We start from the raw sequence: 12,532 nt of genomic DNA, 5'->3' as shown, positions 1-12,532 counted from the left end.
TGAAAATTCAGGGAAGATATAATTCTCCATTTCCATGGGTAATAGAAGTTGAAAAAACATTACTCAATCTATAAGCTTGCTTGCTTCTCCTGAATACATCACATTCTGAGGATTATGTTCTGAGAGATGCTGGAGAACACAAATCCCCTGGTGGAGCTAATCCTTCCTTGCTGCAAGCAGCTCTGTTACATCACTGACCACATCATATTGTTATTAGTGGTTTACCTCATTGTCCTCCCAACCGACTAAGAACTCCACAGGGCAAGTGTGTGTGCAACTCATCTTCACACTCCCAGGCCCTGCCACCATGCGTTCCAGTGCTTGGTGCTTGGTAATTGCTGAACTAATTAAATTGTTGACCTTGTCATATTTTCACGGAGTATAAGTTTTTAAAACATTGCAGATTTGCAGTTCTGGAATACAACACTTATTTGCAAAGCAGATGCAGCAGACATCTTCATTTACAAAATGTATTTTATACACAGCCCCTTTATCAAAAGAAAGCAGCAAGATCAAGCAATAAATATCCCAAACATAATGCGGGAAATGTTCACAAGTAACAGCAGCTTGATCTTCATCAGAAGGATGCAACAATAGATTGGTGGTACCATGTCAAAGATGTTTTACCTCTTTATATAGCACCCTCCCATAAAACAGTTTTGAAAAACTGTTAATATGGACAAAGGAGAATGATCTTTGTCTAAAAAATTCACACAAGCCAGAGACTAAATCTTCTAAATACATTTAAAATTAATAATGGATGGGTAAACAGTCATAATTGGTTCCAAGTTTTTTCTAAATAAAATCTTCTATGTCATGGAAACACAGGCTACAGCTAGTAGACTCCTCTCTGAGATAAAAATAAGACAAATAGTCTAATTTGGGGCTCATAGCTGTGAGGAGAAGATACTAAACAATTCCAGAAAAAAATAAATCCTGAAAAATAAAGAAATCAAGACATTCAGATCAGGGATCCCAATGAAGAATATCAAGAATTCTGATTTTCAGCCGGGTGCAGTGCTGAGGCAGAAGGATCTCAAGTTCAAAGCCAGCCTCAGCAACTTAGCAAGGAGCTAATCAACTCAGTGAGACCCTGTCTCTAAATAAAATACAAAAAAAAATTCTAATTTTAAGAATTTGACTAAAAGAGTTGGGATTTTAAAAAGAATCTATACTTCCCAGTCTTTCTAGTTTGCAGTAGGCATCCTTTATGATGACCCCAATGATCCTAGTGGTCATGTCCTTGTGTGATTGTCCCCCTCCCTTGAGTGTAGGCTGGCTCTTGTGATGCTTCTAAGAAACAGAATACCACAAAAGTGATGGGATGTCACTTCTGAGATTAGATTACTAAGAGACTATGTCAGCCATCTTGACTTCCCCTTCTGGGTTCTCTTGCTTACTCACACTGAAGAAAGCCAGTGGCCATATCTTGAGCTGCCCTGTACATAGTCCCTTATGGTAGGAAACTTGGGCCCTCAGTCCAACAATTTAAAAGGAAACAAATCTAGTCAACAACCATATGAGTAAGCTTAGAAGTGTACCCTTCCCTGGTTGACTCTTGAGATGACCACAGCCCCGGTCACCACCATTTCAGCTTTGTGAGAGATCCTGAGGCAGAACCACGCAAATAAGCCTCAGTAGATTTCTGAACCACTGAAATTGTGAGTTAATAAATGTCAGTTTGTCTTCAGCCTCTAAGTTTCAGGTTAATTTGTTACATAGCAATAGTAGCAAGTGCACACCTCAATCTCCATTTCTAATGTGAAGTTACCCTTACTTTTCAGAACATTTATTCTAATTTTTGCTTCTTTGAGAAAGCCACCTTATCTCTTGGATGAAAATCAAGACAGTTGTCACATAAACTCAAGAAGTAAATCATTATAATCAAGAAGAAGGCTGTCTGCCTTCCAAAAAGCCTAGTTAAGCAGACTGTGGCAAAACTGACTTAGGATAGTCTCCCTGAGGCCAGAAACACAGAAGCCAAAGTACCCACTCATTCATTCAACATTTAATGCCCAGTAGTGGAAATAGAATCATTTTGTTCTTCAAATGTCTATTTTTTAAAACTTATTTTCAGTGCAATGGTTTATATGGAAGTGGAAAGCACTAAGAACTGCTTTTCCATCTCCTCTGAGTCACCTAAGACGTCCTTCACTTGCACAAAATTGATACTAAGCTCTTACTCTATAGTGGAGCATGACTGCCTGGCTGTTACAAGACAACATTTTATTTCAGATTTTATTCTTTACTTTCTAATTTACCTAAACAATTTCCTTTTACTCAGACTTTCCTATACAATAGAGTACTTTATTAGATAATGTTTACTAATAAACTGAAGACAAGGGTAACTATTAAAAAAGATTAAGTATTCAATTAGAATAGTTTAATTACAATGTGACTTTCCATAGAGTTCTAGTTTGTAATTTTATCTGATAACAGTGTCAAGTATTTATTCAAAATAAGACATCACACATTTGGTTCTTTCCAGATTTAACTAGATGAGCCAGATAACACAGGGCTTTTACATAGATTCTTGGTCTCTGGACCTTCAAAAATAACTCTGATATTTCTGTTTTATAATGAGGAATTTCATATTAGAATACTCGTTCAAAATAAACATGCTTTTAGGTCTCAATCTGAAAAATGAGGTGCCATCATAAATTGTGTTGTTAATGGTTTTCAAGTAGGACAAAAAATCAGAACTAGTCATTTGAAGTGTGCTCTGAATTTTCCTTTCTGCTTTCCCTCTTTCAATATGCCAATATAGCTAAAGCTGAGAAAAACACCTGGACTCTTCCTGAATCATTTTTCAAGTCCCCATTTTTAATGGATATAATGTTCTCAAGGCTCACTTAACTTCTCGCTCTCCCTGCATCAATCCTAACTAAACCAGTGACATTCTCAAATGACACTGTTGTGCAGAAGCAAGACTGATGGGATGATAGCTATCATCTACAAATTGCCATTAATCCATCCCTGAATATTTTTGGCTGTTGAAGCAAAGTTCAGGCTGTCACAAGAACTCACCTTTCCTTATTGATGATAATTTAAGTCGGGCTTCTCTTGATGTTATTTTTTTAATAATATCTCATATCATTAGCAAAGCATAATAAATGTTTTTCCTTGAAATCTCATACCCTATTTGAAGTAAGAATAAATGTTGTTTTCTCCCATATAAATGCTATTAGGTTACATACTTTTTTTTTTTTTTTTTAGGTCCATGACATGCCAGGCAAATTGAGGTGGAAATAATCTGGAAAATCTTCAGATGAAAATCTAAATTACATAGATTTAGGGGACAAAATTAACTCTAGTTCTAAATTATTTAATTTCTCTAGTGCCTTGCATTTGGCCCTTGGATGGCCACTTCCCCCAAACACCAAGCTTCACTGTGATATGTTCTCCAAAGTATCACTAGAGAGATCACCTAAAATACAAATAATTTCTCACTTCTCTCCCTGAAAAGGTTCAGTGGCAACCCATTACCTTCAAGGTAACTGTAATACCCTAAAAACAACATATAAGGTTCTTAATTACCTGGACCTACCCACTTCATCAGTCTGATGCTCTGTCCCCTTTCTTCACAGCTTGCTCTTCAGCCACTGAGCCACTTAGAGCCCTGACTTCACCACACTCTCTCATATCTGGTGACTTTTAACTTTTGCTCACTCTGCCATATTACAGCCTATCCTATCCACTTGAGCTTAGGTACCCAGCCCTACACTTTCAAATCTCAACTCTGGTCACTTTCATGTGGCACTTCTTTATGTACTTCCTAGGTCAATTAAATACCCTTGCAAAATCGAATGCAAAATTATATCAAAAATATTGTGCACTATGATCAAGTGGGATTCATCTCAGGGATGAAAGGTTGGTTCCACATATGGAAAATAAATAAATACAATTCATCACATAAATAGATTTAAAGATAAGAATCATATGATCATCTCAATGGATGCAGAAAAAGCATTTGACAAAATACAGCACCTCTTCATGTTCAAAACACTAGAAAAACTAGGGATAACAGGAACATATTTCAACATTGTAAAGGCTATCTACGCTAAGCCGCAGGCCAACATCATTCTAAATGGAGAAAAATTGAAGGCATTCCCTCTAAAATATGGAATAAGACATGAATGCCCTCTTTCACACTTCTATTTAACATAGGTCTTGAAACACTGGCCAAAGCAATTAGATGAAAGAAATTAAATGGATACATATTGGAAAAGAAGAACTTAATTGAGCACTATTTGCTGATGATTTGATTCTATACCTAGAAGACCCAAAAAGCTCCACCAGAAAACTTCTAGAACTGTAAATGAATTCACTAAAGTAGAAGGATATAAAATCAACACCCATAAATCAAAGGCATTTCTGTATATCAGTGACAAATCCTCCGAGAAGGAAATGAGGAAAACTACCCCATTTACAATAACCTCAAAAGAAGAAGAAGAAGAAGAAGAAGAAGAAGAAGAAGAAGAAGAAGAAGAAAAGTGGGAATCAACTAAATGAAAGAGGTAAAAGATATCTACAATGAAAACTACAGAACCCTAAAGAAAGAAATGAAAGAAGACCTTAGAAGATGGAAAGATCTACCTTGCTCTTGGATAGGCAGAATTAATATTATCAAAATGATCATACTACCAAAATCACTACAGGGATTTAAAGCAATTCTGATTAAAATCCCATTGGCACTCCTCATAGAAATAGAACAAGCAATCGTGAAATTCATCTGGAAAAATAAGAGACCCAGAATAGCTAAAGCAATCCTTAGCAGGAAGAGTAAAGCAGGTAGCATCACTATACCAAACCCTAAACTATACTACAGAGCAATAGTAACAAAAACAGCATGGTATTGGCACCAAAACAGACTGGTGGACCAATGGTACAGAATAGAGAACACAGAGACTAACCCAAAAAATTACAATTATCTTATATCAGACAAAGGTGCCAAAAACATGCATTGGAGAAAAAAATAGCATCTTCAACAAATGGTGCTTGAAAAACTGGAAATCCACATGTAACAAAGTGAAATTATACCCCTATCTCTCAAAGTGACATTAAACCCCTATCTTTTGGGTTTATACCCAAAAGATTTAAAAACAGCATACTACAGGGAAACAGCCACATCAATGTTTACAGCAGCACAATTCACAATAGCTAAACTACAAAGCCAACCTAGATGCCCTTCAGTGGATGAATGGATAAAAAAAAAATGTGGCATATATACACAATGGAATTTTACTCAGCATTAAAAGAGAATTAAATCATGGCATTTACAGGTAAATGGATGGTGTTGGAGAAGATAATACTAAGTGAAGGTAGCCAATCCCAAAAAAACAAATGGTGAATGTTTTCTCTGATATAAGGTGACTGACTCATAGTGGGGTAAGGAGGGGGAACATGGGAGGAATAGATGAATTATAGATAGGGCAGAGGGGTGGGAAGGAAAAGGAGGGGGCAGGGGATTAACAAGGATGGTGGAATGTGATAGACATCATTATCCAAAGTACATGTATGAAGACACGAATTGGTGTCAACATAATTTATATACAACCAGAGATATGAAAAATTGTGCTGTATACATGTAATAAGAATTATAATGTATTCTGCTGTCATTTATTTTTTATTCTTTTAAAAAATCAATTTAAAAATACCCTTGCAACACTCTTGCCTAGCATTCTAGTCTACCGTCTCTCACCTCATTTATCACTTCATTGTCATTGATAATTACATCTCTGAATCCTCAACTAGTAATAAGTTTCTAGGACAAATGTTGCAATAATATGTTGAATCTACCTTAGTATCATAGTAAACACTCATTAAATATTTATCAAATTAACCAACATGTTTATAACCTCTTAAAAATAATTTTGGAAAGAAAAATCTTTATTTTTAAGATAATATTTAGAGAAAACAGCCATAAAAGAGAAAAAATTATTTTAAAATCACCATTATAATTAACATATTTCCCATGAAGCCAGAGGGAACAAGTTATCTTGTCAACTAAATGTTGAAAAATTTAGTGGGATGAGAATTGAGAGGCATGCCAGTTTTTCTAATTGGAGAAAAGCCAGTTACTAAAACCAAAAACCAAAAAAAAATATGTACATTATTGAAATTTGAAATAAAGAAACATCATGTGTCACACACAGAGAGTCATGCAATACTTAAGAATGGGGGTACATTCCAGGAAATGCACCATTAACAATTCTGTCATTGTGGAAACATCACTGGATGTGCTTACCCAAACAAGGTGCGCATCACTTACTCAGTGTGGCCTCTTGACACAATCAAAGAACATGATGAATCTGAGCTGTTGAAAGCTGCTCAGCACTGTTTTACGGTAAATTTTTTTTTTTGTAAAGAAAGAGTATACTCTAGAGTAATGATAGAAAGTATAATATTATGTACTGTACTTAATCATATGTGCTATACTTTTATACAACTGGCAGCACAGTAGCTTTGTTTACATCAGCATCAGCACAAACACATGAGCAGCACATTGTTCTGACATTACAGTGGTTACTAGGTCACTGGGTGAGAGCAAGATTTCAGTTCCGTTATAATTTTATATATAAAATATATATACACATTATAATTATATACTCAGTATATAAGAGGTTTATCATTGACAAAAATGTCTTCGTGGTACCTGACTATGTGTGTATGTACATATATATTCAGAGAGTGCCAAAAAATAATTTCTGTGCAAAATCCCATCCTGTCTTCAGTCTATTCAGTGAAATTCGCCATACAGCATATTTTATATCATTGGAGGGGAAAATTTCCTCAGTAAACAAATAATTCAAACACTCTCCAACTTTTGAGAATAAAAAGCAACTCCAAGTCTACAGTTTGAAATCGCAGTTATTTCAAAGGGATTCTTAGGATTTGGTTTCATTTTACCTTTCACTATGCTTTGAAATTGTCTCCTATAATAGGAAAATCATTACAAACATCTTTTCTCTCCACTGTGGTTCAAATGGGCTCTGCTGAAGATAAAGTAAAAAATCTGAAGGAATCTGAACTCTAAGTGAATACTGACTTATTTCCTAAAACTAACAGATTTGGCCAAGCTCAGTTAAGCTCTGTAGGTACAAATTTGGGGCAAAGTGAAGCCCCAGATGGCATGTACTGGGCTCAGGAAAACTCATGTAATGTAATAAACTTTACATCATAGAACACAATTGATTTGGCCTATTGTAGAGAAGATCATGAAGCAAGTGTCTAAAATGATGCTGGAATCCCAAATCTCTCCACCTAATCTAGAAAGTAAATAGATGCCTACAACAATCCTCGGTGAAGCATAGTTAATGAAGCCACGTTAGTCTTGAACATGATCGTGTGCACAGAAACTTGAACATAACACACTACAGAGTGATTGCTCAGAAATCATTTGTTGGAAAAATGGATTAATAATTGAATGAATGAACCAGAGATATCAGGCACCTATACAATATTGCCTAAACAGCACTTACCTATACTCTGTTACCTATAGTCCCTCAAATTATTTGCTTGTTTGTTTGTTTGTTTGTTTTTAACCAATGTGTTCCTCTCTATCTTTCCACCCCCATTTGTACATCAGTGTTTGGCCAAGTTCAAGCAATATCTGGATATTCTGAATTTTGAAAAAAAAAATATTTTTGACTGGGATTAAACACTGAGATGATTCTCCTGCTCCTTGAGCCACTTCCAAATCTCAGATCAAGGAAAGTCAGCTCTCAGAGCCTATCGTATCCTCTACTTAGAACTGACACTTCCCCTTCCCTCCATTCCCTGCACATACCAAATCATTTTTTAATTGTAAAACACAAATTCAGAAAAGCATATAAAATATCGCAGTTTAATCAATTATCACACTGCCCAGTTCAACAAGTTACAATAAGGTGGGTGTTGGTGTGAACCCCATCAAAGTCAAAACACTGAGCTTTATCAGCCATCAGCCAATGCCCTTTCATGTCCCTCCTGATCTCTAACTCCTCCCTCCCTATCTTAATATGATGATCTGTCCTCTCTTTGTTCTGTGTTTTGCCATCTAAGCAGGAATCCCTAATCAATTTGGCTTAATTTTTTGGTATTCCTTATATTGTGGGACATTATATTTTCAGAAATTATATATGCTGCATATATAGCTGTAGTTAGTTCATTTTGTTGCTGAATGCTCTTCTAGTACATGAATAAGCAATTTGTCTATTCATTTCATTGTCAATGAATGCTTGGGTTGGATCCCATTTGAGCAAGACTGCATATTCCCATCAAGTGTACCGTAGTATACATAAGTATGTGCTTCAGTAATAAGCCACACTCTAAGAAAGGAATCTGATTGTGTATATCTGCATTTACTAAATAAAGACAAAACATTTGCAACCTGTTTCTGCCAATGTACACTGCCACTTTTTTGAAAGCTTTTATTGCACCACAGTCTTAGTCTTACTTTGGTATGTAAGATATATAAGTTGTCTTCAAGCTAGTAGGTATCTAATGGTTTTGATAAGTTCTTCTGATTTCTAATGAGATGGAATGACATTTTAAATGTAGACTGTCTTGAATTTTCTCTATACAATATCATATTACCAAAAATAATAGACATTTAGGGTTTTTTTGTGTTTTTACAATTTGTCTAAGCTTTATTTGTTTTGTTGCTGTTATTGTTTTGGTATTTGTTCGTTTTTCTTTATTGTACTGGATAAGAGTGCTAGGGGAAAATAACATTACATGGAGGTAGTAGTAGTAAGCTTTGCATGCTCCCAAATTCATGGGAATATTGCATAAAGCTTCAGCATTAAACATGAATAAATGTTAAACATGTTGTGCTGTAGGCTTTTATTAAATTTTTTATCAAATAAAGGAAGTTCTATTCTATTCCTACTTGTTGAGGTTTTTTTTTTCTAATTTAATGAAAATGTTGGATTTTGAAAACAAAATCTGTTTATTCATTAAGATAGGCTATTTCTCTCATTTTTCCCTGTAAATGCAATGAGTTTTATGAAATTTCTTTATTCATCTCAAGATTTCATTTATTTTCCTCTAAGTCAAGAGGCTATATTTACCTGAAATTTTATTTTCTCATAGTGTCCTTCTTGAAATTTGTTACTAAAGTCATGATGGCCCAAGGAAAATACTTTTTCAATTCTGTGGAAGTCAATGGAAGATTATGTAGTTACTTGTATCCCAAAAGTTTGGTCGACTCAATGATTAAGCTTATTGAGGCTTATTATCCCTATGGAAAGTTTTTAGATTAACTTTTCAGTTCTATTAATAGTTATATAATCATTCATATTTTCTACTTTCACTTCAGTACATTGTAATTTTCTAGAAGTGTGGTCATTCCATTTAAATTTTCAGATTTTTGTCATAAAGGTGTTAATAATATCCCATTATCATGGTTTTTGATACTGTAAGATATGCAGTAAAATTAATTACAGTAGATGGGGTAGAGAGAGAATATGGGAGAGGAGGGGAGGGGGGATAGTTGAGGATAGGAAAGGTAGCAGAATACAACAGTTACTAATATGGCATTATGTAAAAATGTGGATGTGTAACCGATGTGATTCTGCAATCTGTATTTGGGGTAAAAATGGGAGTTCATAACCCACTTGAATCTAATGTATGAAATATGATATGTCAAGAGCTCTGTAATGTTTTGAACAACCAATAAAAAAAAAAAAGATATGCAGTAATGTTCTGGGTTTTTATTCCCAAAGATTGTTTATCACATTTCCTTTATTTTCTTTTAGCAGTTTATGGGTAGGAAAGATATTGGACAAAGAATGAAATGGAACTTCCTAATTTGATTTTTTTCAAGTACCTAATAAACACCCACAGCTCATGGTGTTTCCTGGGCCTGGTAAGCCTCCATTGTGTGCTTCCAGCTCTTGTCAGGGTCTCATCTGTGTGTGTGCCATAAACTTTAGCATATGCTTAAAGACAGCTAGCTTAATCCCTTTCTTTCTTTCTTATCCCCCACCCTTAATTCTTTCTTTCCAATTCTTTCTCAAACACAAGAAAATTAACACTTTCCTTTCCAGGAAAGCTTACAGCAGCTACTAATAAAACAACTAAACTCAAACAGGAACACTATCGCCCTAGGCAAGTACCTGATCCTTTAGCTAATGGACCTTTGCCCCATGGCTGTGATATTCGTGAAGCCACAGGCTGCCAATCAAAAGCGTCCTGGAAAACTGGGAAAATACAGGTTAGGTCTATGTGTGGAAATGAATGAAGTTAAGTTAACAATGTGAATGATCTGAACACAATTGCTACAGTGATTTTTGCCATTGTGAAGTGTGAATTGTAAGCATATAACTATTTATTATTTTTCATCGCTTAAATTTACAATAAAGTCCAATTAGTTCAAAAGAATGAAGCTGAATTTTTAATGAAAAAGTAATTACTGCATATCTATTTATGAGAAAGTTGATGATTATGTAAATTGCAAAAAAATATTTTCAACATTTACTACCCACTGTGAAGACTGTAGTGATATTACTGAACACATAAAAAGACACAAATCTGCTGAAAAATTATCAGCATCAATTTCAAATTAGCCAAGAAGACTGAATTGGCAGATACTGATTCAACACGTGCAGTTGCAGAAGTGCATTTACATAAGACTTGGTGAAGCATATCTTTTCATTTAAAGTAAATGCCTGTTCTTCTCAATTAATTTCACTCATTTTCATTCCAGGCTTTCTTGTGCATATACAAAACCTAAAGCAATAACTGTGAACATGTTGGCTCCATTAGCAGCAACAGAATTTTGCAAACTGTTAAATCCTGCCAGTTTTTACAATAGTATTTTCAGACGCTTTGAAGAGAAAAATCAGTTAATTCCAATAATGATTTGATTCTTTCCATTTGATTCAAGAAATTAGAATAAATCTTTTAGAAATCATTATGTTACAAAATTATCTGACAGTATTATGCATGTAATTGTAAATTCTGTTTAACAATAATGATGAAAATATTTGTCTTATGGTGGTAACACAAATACAAACTGTGGAGTAGCATAGCATCATGATTAAAAACATTCATACAATATTAAATGTACAAAGATTTTCATGAGTACATATATTAGTAAACTTTGACTGTTTCATATGAAAACAGTATGTATGTATGTGTGTATATACACATATATTTTATAAGCAACAAAAAAATTAGCAAATCTAAAAACACTGTTTACATTTGAATAACAAATTTCAATAGCCAAGATTGAAAATGTGATCTATTTTATATATAAATGATAATTAATGCACATATTACATTATATATTAATTGTATAATTAAAATAATGATGACTAATAATACATAATTATATGTAATATGTATTAGATTTATATTATATTCATATGTTATATATAGGTCAAATTTACCAAATTTGTTTTTTTGAAATCTTTTATAATTTTGCAAGATTTTTCATCTTTATATGCTATCAATTATTGAGAAAGTTATATTTAAAATGTCCTGTTCTGATTGTAACTTTATTCAATTCTCCTTATTTCAAGAGATGCTCTTTGCCCCTTGTAATGCTTTACAATGTTTGTCTAACTTTAATATATAAATGTGCCTTGAATAAGATCACATTAATTTGGTATTTACCCAGTTTGTCAATCATTGTCTTTCAAACTAAGAGATTTTATCTATTTAAATTAAAATAAATTAAAAATAGATTTGCATTTAAACCTACCATTTTATTATGTATTATTTGTCCTGATTACTCAGTGTTCCTTCTCTTTTGAACTGATTAAAATTTTCAGTTTTCCTTCTATTGCATTATATGCTTTTTATTAGTTTTGAAAACTGCATTATATATTATTGATTTACCAAAACTGAATAATAACAGATACTTTTACTCTCTCCCTATATCATAAAGCTAGGGCCTTGAAATACTTTGATACATTCCCCTTCCCCAATTAATATATTATTGTTATATTTTAGTAAAATATATATAATTTTTAAATACAAAATATGAATATTTTATGCATTATGTATGCATTATGTATTATGCATTATGTACTTATGCTACATGCAAATTAAATTATTTTATATCACAGTATATAATATATAATGTATGTATTTATACATTGTTATATATGGTATATAATTACAAATCTTATGAGATATTTTATTGTTGTTTTATTCAGCCAATATTCATTTAAACTTACTAAATACTTGCCCTTTTGTTGTTTTCATTCTTTCCTTTATCTCTGACTTCCTAATTCTTCTCTTCTCCCTAATGAACACTTTGTGTTTCCTCTACAGTTGATCGGCTTGTTGTGAATGTCTTATTTCAAGAGAATTATTAGAGAATATTTCCCTTAGGTATAGAATTTTAAGTTAGCTGATACTCCAGCATAATAAATATATCATGATTTCATCTTTCAGCTTTCATTAGTGCTAGCAAGACCTCAGCTATCTTTAGTCTTATATTTGCAATTGCTCTCAAGAAATTTTGTTTTTTGTTTCTCTATTAACAAGAATTTTTAAATTTTTTCTCTTTGTCTTTGATTTTCTGAAGTTTCAGGATGAT

The sequence above is a fragment of the Marmota marmota genome, unplaced genomic scaffold (genome assembly GCF_001458135.2).
Source record: "Marmota marmota marmota unplaced genomic scaffold, marMar, whole genome shotgun sequence".
In the NCBI taxonomy this organism is placed as follows: domain Eukaryota; kingdom Metazoa; phylum Chordata; class Mammalia; order Rodentia; family Sciuridae; genus Marmota; species Marmota marmota.
The sequence above is the reverse complement of the archived record's forward strand: the minus strand, read 5'-3'. Positions refer to the sequence as shown.